The sequence below is a fragment of the Ischnura elegans genome, assembly GCF_921293095.1.
Source record: "Ischnura elegans chromosome 13 unlocalized genomic scaffold, ioIscEleg1.1 SUPER_13_unloc_4, whole genome shotgun sequence".
In the NCBI taxonomy this organism is placed as follows: Eukaryota; Metazoa; Arthropoda; class Insecta; order Odonata; family Coenagrionidae; genus Ischnura; species Ischnura elegans.
In genome coordinates this window covers 8,885,486-8,893,330 of record NW_025791660.1, presented here as the reverse complement: position 1 = coordinate 8,893,330, position 7,845 = coordinate 8,885,486, and the positions used below count along the sequence as shown (strand labels likewise).

Here is a 7,845-nt window from a genome sequence, read left to right as displayed (position 1 = left end):
AGACTACTGGACAGAAACAAATGTAAGAAGAGCAATAGCAACGTTTAGCACTTGGAATGCTCTAACTTGATCAATTAGGTAGATGGACAAAAATCTTCCCTAAGGAGGAACCAGTGAAACTTTTCTCAGACAGTATGTATGTTTAAGATATTTGCTTTGGAAATGAGTTCCCTATACTTTAATGCCACCTGCACAATGTTATCACTCCCGCTTGGAAGAATCTTGGCAACGGGGTGAGCAATTCGAAGCAAGGGTTAACAAGTAACATGAATGTTAATTTATTAAAAAAAATGTAAAACATATGATTATGAGACATTACAAAAAATGGAGAAAGTGGCAGACTAGAAAAACATTACTGCCTCAGAGTCTCAAACTCTGGTCTTTCAAAACAAAAAAACAATCACTACCACTTGGCCAAATCGACCTTGAAAGCAAAATTTTCCATTCAAATTCAACGTAACCATATTTTTCATTTTTTAAATGCTTTTTTCTCTCAAACCCAGGCATATATGGACAAAACCCTTGAACTAACCCTTTAACAGTATTCCTATCTAATAGTCTACTTTCAAATAAAATAGGTTTCATCTTCTTTCTTGACATCACTTACGACGAGTATCCTTGTCAGCTACTCAACTGCCTGTCACAAGCCCCATTATCATTGTGAACAATTCGCAACTACGCAATAGACTTCAAACCACTCTCTATGGTAAAGAAAAACTATAATATACGTAATTATGACATTCAAACAAAGTACGGTGGATTTTTTTCCATTATTAATTCAATGAACTTGGCAAAGAGAGAGAACGGAAATCATTCTCAAACCAAAACATTCATCAGTCAACATCAATACACTCACGCATTTCCATTGCCAAAAATTAAAGCAAACACGAAGCTAAGACTTAATCTTCAAATAAAAAACAATAAGTACAATTAACCATTGCCATACACTGAAACACAAAAACCATATTCATAATAAATTGATAATGATACTCACTTGGAGATTGTGGAGGTTTAGTCCAGGGAAGCTTAGTAAAAGCAGAATGAGATGGCTAGATAACCACAGCTCAATTACCACGACAGAATCCTGAAAAGGAAAGAAAGCAACCGTGTATAAATACATACAACAGAGTGTCACAAAACAAACGCATTGGCAGTACCTTTCCTCTTTGTACAAAAACAGTATACATATACAGCTACAACTGTGTAATATACTATCATCCTATGGTGAGACAAATTGGAAAGTTAAGATGAAATCTAGACAGCAATGTCATCAGGGCAGACAAATAGTCATTGCAGTAAAAATTCAAAGCAAAAACGTTTGGATAATTAAGTAACGAATTTCATCTCAGCGATTCCACCATAATCAAAAATGGGTAACACCACAGGCAACGGGTAATATGGTATATGGATTAGAGGAAATTCGATGTCAACACCTATGCTACCAGTAATGCATCCCTATCTTCCCAATGTTAAAACGCTCTCATATAACGTGAATTCATATAGCTCAAAGACCCCAACGAACGCATCTCTTGCACTTTATGATGCATGGGTGTATTTGGGTTATGAGTAAAATAAGTTAATTGTTCTTATGTTATATCCAGCTAAATAATTTAGGATAACACTAAAATCAACTGATTCAAAGTTATTCATTGGTTTATCACTTGCAAATATCTCCCAACTTCCCACGAATTTCCATGCTATTCCTTATTTGGGTGTGATACACTATCCACCACGTCTCTTTTGGCTGCCTAGTAGCAATGGTGGATAATGTTGAATTGTGTTAGCGTAAGTACAGAGATGACGTAACAATGCAGAGATACCTAAAGCATCAGGACTTTTGATAATGTTGCAATTCGTAGGGTCACAATAGCAATGTTTTGCTGCATATTCAACCACAGTTAGTACAACAGATGATAAAATACATGCAATGAATCTTCCTAGTGAACAATGGAATTAATTTTTTATAACAAAGACACAAATAAATAGGAACAATATAATTGTGTCGAAAGCTTAACAAATGTTAAAACATTCAGATTCATATTTATTTCATATAATTATCATCATAATACTTATCATTCATATAATTAATATTTCATGAAACAATGAATTGGAAGGATTAAAATTATCTTATTCGAGTAGCGACAGCTATGTTCTCCATGTTTAATAATCACATTTTATTTCTAAGTTTTTAGCTGATTACAAATTTCAAAATATTACTTCTTTACCTACCATTTGAAGAAGAACCACAGGAAAAATAAATAGAGGATAGAATCACAATTTTCAGAAAATTAATCGAAGTGGAAGGGGTTAATTGGGACTCTCAGCCCAAAGTTAAGCATTCAAATCATTAAATATCGTTTAGTTATTGTAAATTTTTTAAAAATATATAAGCAAACGAGACGAAAAAGAATATTTTTTAACTTTAAACATCCAGAATGTTTTTTTTTTCAAAATAACCCTATTTAGAGAATTGATGTTAGTGAATTCACTTACTTTCAACGTTAATAGTAATTATTTGAGCATTAGCATGAGTTACTATACTTCAAAAATTTTTATACATGATCTTAAAATTGCTAGGTGAATGCCAATGGCAAGATGGACGCCGCACGCTAATATCATTCTAGGAAATCATTCAAGCAAATAGGGTAGTTTCCTTCATCAAAGAAAACGAAAGGCATTGATTGCGATTCGTTACCCACCATTAGTGTATTCATAATACACAAATTATTTGGATTTTGAAATACCAGTTTAGACGAATGGCAAGGGTCAAATTTTATCCTCATTTGAAAAAGGCCAGATTGGCACCCATGCGATTCCACTCCACGTGACGTCACAGGGACCTAGTTTCTACATGAGAGGATAGGAGTTATACATCGTCTGAGGTTACCAATGCATGCATGAGGCACAGAGCTCAGGGAAACATGTCTTAATAATCACCTATTAAAACTGGCTAAGGTCGGAAAGTTTTCTTCGTTTGATAAGGTATTAATAAACCTTTTTTAAGCCAAGCGCTACCAGCCAGCAAGGTACTCAGGTACCCTCTAGCATCCTGCATCCTATCAGCGCTCAAGAGCCTCGATCAAGGTCACTTCACAAGGTGGGAGGGGGAACCAGAAATGCGTCGCACGGACTTTTTCCCATCATTCCTACTTACGCGTCGCATTTTCGTGCGCTTGAGATTTTTCACTTTTCATTTAATCGCGAAAAATAGATATCCTCGTTTAAAAATCTAAAAGCGTGAAATACGTACTCCAGGAGTAATAATATTTCGATTTAGGCAATAAAAAAAACAATAGGAAACCACCCTATTAGAACACGCCTGAAATTTCATTCAAATACCAGGAATTTACTTAATACAGGGTGAATGATGGTCATTCACAAGATTTTTCGAATGACTTTTCGAATTAAAATTCACCTTGTGAAGCCACCTTAATGTAATGCAATAGAATGAATAACAATAACAGACTTAATGTTTAAAACCTTCGATCATAAGTCTGAGAATGTAGTGCACAATTTTTTCCCAAGGAATAAGTGACACTATTCAATATAAGGAAAATTATATAAAAAATCATTTAAAATAACTGCACAATAATAATATAATTAACGACCAACTATGTTTACTGAACCACTTTCAAATACTAACTAATTACTACTACTAGCTATGCTGGAAGGACACAAAAAAATCATCAACATGACACTTGTGCTAGGGCTTCAACTGGGCCATCATACTTCTGAATGACCGATATATAGATTGGAGAAATTCTCCACACAGCTTATCAACTGACTGTCACAAGCACCATGGTTCTTAAAAATACACTCACAACAAGACATTAGACTTCCAACCTCCCACTGTGATAAGATAAAGCCACACTACGATTGTGGTATTTTAATAATCTAGATTTTGGATGCATTCTTCCCATTATAAGTGCAATGAACTAAGACATGAGAGAGAGAGAATAGAAGCCATCCACAAACCAAAACATTAATGAGTCAACATTATTATTACCTAACATTTATCCCACCAAACATAATGGGCACCACACATGAAAGACTAACTGCTTAAATAAAAACCAGGGCCAATAATGAGTGCAAATTAAAAGTTCCACACACTGTAGCACAAAATTCATAATCATAAGGAATTGATAGTGATACCCACTTGGAGATTATGGCGGTTCTGTTCAGGAATGCTAACTTCAGGCAGGAAGGTATGGCCAGATAACTGCAGCTCAATCGGCACGACAGAATCCTGAAAATGAAAAAAGGTCGCCGTGTATTAAGAAAATGGAGTATCAAAAAACACACACAAAGGCAATATCTTTCTTCATCACATGATAACGCTAATCATAGCTATGTCTAAGGCCGCTTCACACGGTGGATGATCATGCCATCATTCACGGGATCATCCGAGAAAAGTGGAATAAATAATTAGTTCTGATACTCACTAAATGATCGTCATTGTGACAATTCATCCATGAATTATTCCGTTTTAGACATCAAATGATTTCATTCACATGATCATCTTCGCCATGAATAGTGGACTTACATGCTATGGTAAGACGAATTGGAAAGTTAATATAAAATCTAGTCTATAATGTCATCAGGGAACATAAATAGTCATTGCAGTGCTAATTCAATGCCATGAGGATTGGATTATAACGTCACAAACTAGACGTACCTATGTTACAGGTCTATGAATTAATATGGGTTATCTACGCCGTGGGCAAGATATAATAGCTTATTTCTAATCCACCAAGTAATTTACAATCAATGACAGCCCTATACCAGCGAATCAATTCAAAGCATTTCCTTATTATCTTAGAAGAGACGAAAATGTCAACAGGAAAAGATAGGTGATTGGTGGTAAATTACATAGCCTCTTTATGACGTCCTTAAGCCCCATTATGATACCAAAACTTTTACCCTGCCATCAAAACAACATATCACACGTCACAAAAATCTGCAATACATACATAACACTATCCCGATGCTATCAAATCGTTAAAAAAAAGATGCAATACTTTCAAAACCACACAAGGGTATAATACACGTTAAATAACTAAATTAAAATATCCTACCTTCCAATGTTAACTTCGCCTAGGACGAGAAAAATCGCAAGAAAGTGAATTACAAAGGAAACACGTTGTATCGTGAGGCATAATATCCGATTCATAGCATACTACGGACACTAAATTTGCCTATCAAGAGACTTATTATCCATAGAAACTTATAAAAGTACCGTAATTCCTTCCTAAAATACCATAAAGGTGTATAAAATTGACAGATTCGCCTAGAATAAGGTATTCGTACAGTGCGATGTTACATTTACTAATAGCTCACACTAATAACTAACTCTTCCAGATACGTACGTAACATCGGAGAAATTAAAAGGTACTATACATAAGACAGGTCTGTATCACAATACATACAACATAGCCTGAGAATCGATTCATGTCTATTGAAGGTTAATAACACTCGCCATGAAGACATGATAATAATGAGCCTGAAGATTGTCATGCCCCTAACAAACCATCCTATCGATGACCTGAATACGTATCTTCACTAATCATGGAAACACATAATTTCAGGCACACGCAAATAAAATGAAAATAACACTCTCGTAACTCATGTCCACTACTTCCTTCAGAAGTACTTACGTCATCTTCACGTACCCAAATCTTCGTACAACCACCTTAGTTTGGAACATGGCTCAGAGTATTCAGAATGGCCCTTTTATCCACTCAAGCGTAATTTCTAATTGTTCTACGCATAAACAAGCAATCTCAAATTTGTAATTAATCACTATTGAAAATACTCATAAGCACTACACCTTAACAATCATATATATCTTGGGCTCGATCATTAGTACAAACAACTGCAAACCACATGAATCATGACCATTGAAATACCAAATGAAATTATATGACTTCTGAAATTAACTTCACTCTAACACAACCGTAACATAAAAATGGTTACATGAACTTACTCAGGCGGGATTCAGACTCCTACAAGCACTGCTATCGGGACATTAAATAATGTTGATGGCAGCGATACGAAGGCGATGAATCCTCAGAAGACAACGACTCTGTGTATGTTGACCCTTCAAAAGCTGAGCAGGAAATGAAAAAATTTTGGTGCGCGGGACGCTGTTGAGAACGAGGAGAACGAGTATCCAAAATATTCCAGGAGATGGCGGGTGAATTGGAATTCCCCTCCCTCCCCTCCATAGAGGAATAGAGGTTCCAAACCTATACCCCCTTCCTCCAAAATCCTCTCCCCTCCACTGTCCCCCCCACAATACCTCAGTCCTCCTGGGTATGACTCAGGGTCACAAGCAACCCCTAAACTCGCTTCCTCCCGCTCCCTTCCCCACTCCAACTTAACAGGGCGTGGGAACAGCCTCTATCCTTTTCTTAGTTGCTTCGTTCTCCGAAAAGATTCTGTCTTACATCCTTATTTGGGAAGTCATGTACATAAAACTTTCGACGGTCATTCAATATTATAGTATTTTTGCAAATAAGGGCGGTTTTGGCATAGAGGACCTCGGTTCAACTCTGAAAACATATCAGCCCACGCGAAAAAAAATCCGTTATTACAGCAGTTGCAAAGGTATAAGGAACCATGTCTCATTTCCTTATTTAGGAAGTAAGGTTCATGAAATTTTCCTAAGATCATAGTGAATTAAAATACACTTGCTAACATGGGCGGGTTTTGTCCCTGATGACCTTGGTTCGACTCTGAAAAAATTCCCAAACCATGTCATAAAACTTTTTTGCGTTTTTACACCGCTCAGGCTGCAAAGGTGTTAGGAACCATGTCACATTTCCGTATTAAGGAAGTCAAGTTCATTATACTTTCCACGATAATAGTGAATCATAATATACTTGCGCGTATGGGTAGTTTTTGTCCCTGAAGTCCTTGGTTCGACTATGAAAAAATTTCCACCTCACGCAAAAAAAAAATTATTCGTTTTTACAGAGCTCCCGCTTCATAGGTATAAGGATCCATGTCTTATTTCCTTATTTAGGAAGTTAGTTTCATGAAAATACCTAAAATCATAGTAAATCATTATATACTTGCGAGGTTGGACGGTTTTTGATCCTGAAAACCTTGTTTCGACTCTGAATAAATTTCCAATCCACGCGACAAAAAATTTTGTTTTTACAGCAGTCCGGCTGCATTGGTATAAGAAACCATACCTCATTTCCTTAATTAGGAAGTCAGGTACATTAAAATTTTCCACGATCATAGGGAATTAATATTTAATAGTAAAAGGGGCCGAATTATACCTGAAGACCTTGGTACGATTCTGAAAAGATTTCCAACCCACTAGACAAAAAATATCGTTTTTACAGCGCTCCGGCTGTATAGGTATAAGAAACCATGCCTCATTTCCCTATTTAGGATGTCAGGTACAGAACATTTTTCACAATCATAGGAAATTTTTATGTTCTTGTGAAAACGGGCAGTTTTGACCCTAAAAACCTTGGATCGACTCTGAAAAAATTTCCAACACATGCGAAAAAAAATATCGTTTTTACAGCGCTCCGGCATAATTGGTATAACGAACCATGACTCATTTCCTAATTTAATAAGTCAAGTTCATGAAATTTTTCTCAGTCATAGGGAATCATAATGTACTTGCTATCATTTGCGGCTTTTGACCATGAGAACCTAGGTTTGACTCTGATAAAATCCCCAACAAACGCGACAAAACATTTCGTACTAAAGCGCACCGGGTGCATAGGTATAAGGAACCTTGTCTCATTTCCTTATTTAGAAAGTGAGGGTCATGAAATTTTCCGCGATCATAGTGAATGAAAATAAAGTTGCGAAAACAGAAGGTTT

At 36.1% G+C, this 7,845-nt stretch overlaps 1 long non-coding RNA gene across 1 annotated transcript; it reads right to left on the bottom strand.

The window, feature by feature from the left end:
- Positions 1-1,000: 1,000 nt before the first annotated feature.
- LOC124173016 lies at positions 1,001-6,101 on the bottom strand. Its single transcript, XR_006868336.1, has 3 exons — positions 5,984-6,101; positions 4,157-4,246; positions 1,001-1,084 (listed from the first exon to the last, which is right to left on the bottom strand). It is a non-coding gene; the product is annotated as an uncharacterized LOC124173016 (long non-coding RNA).
- Between the last annotated feature and the right edge of the window lie 1,744 nt (positions 6,102-7,845).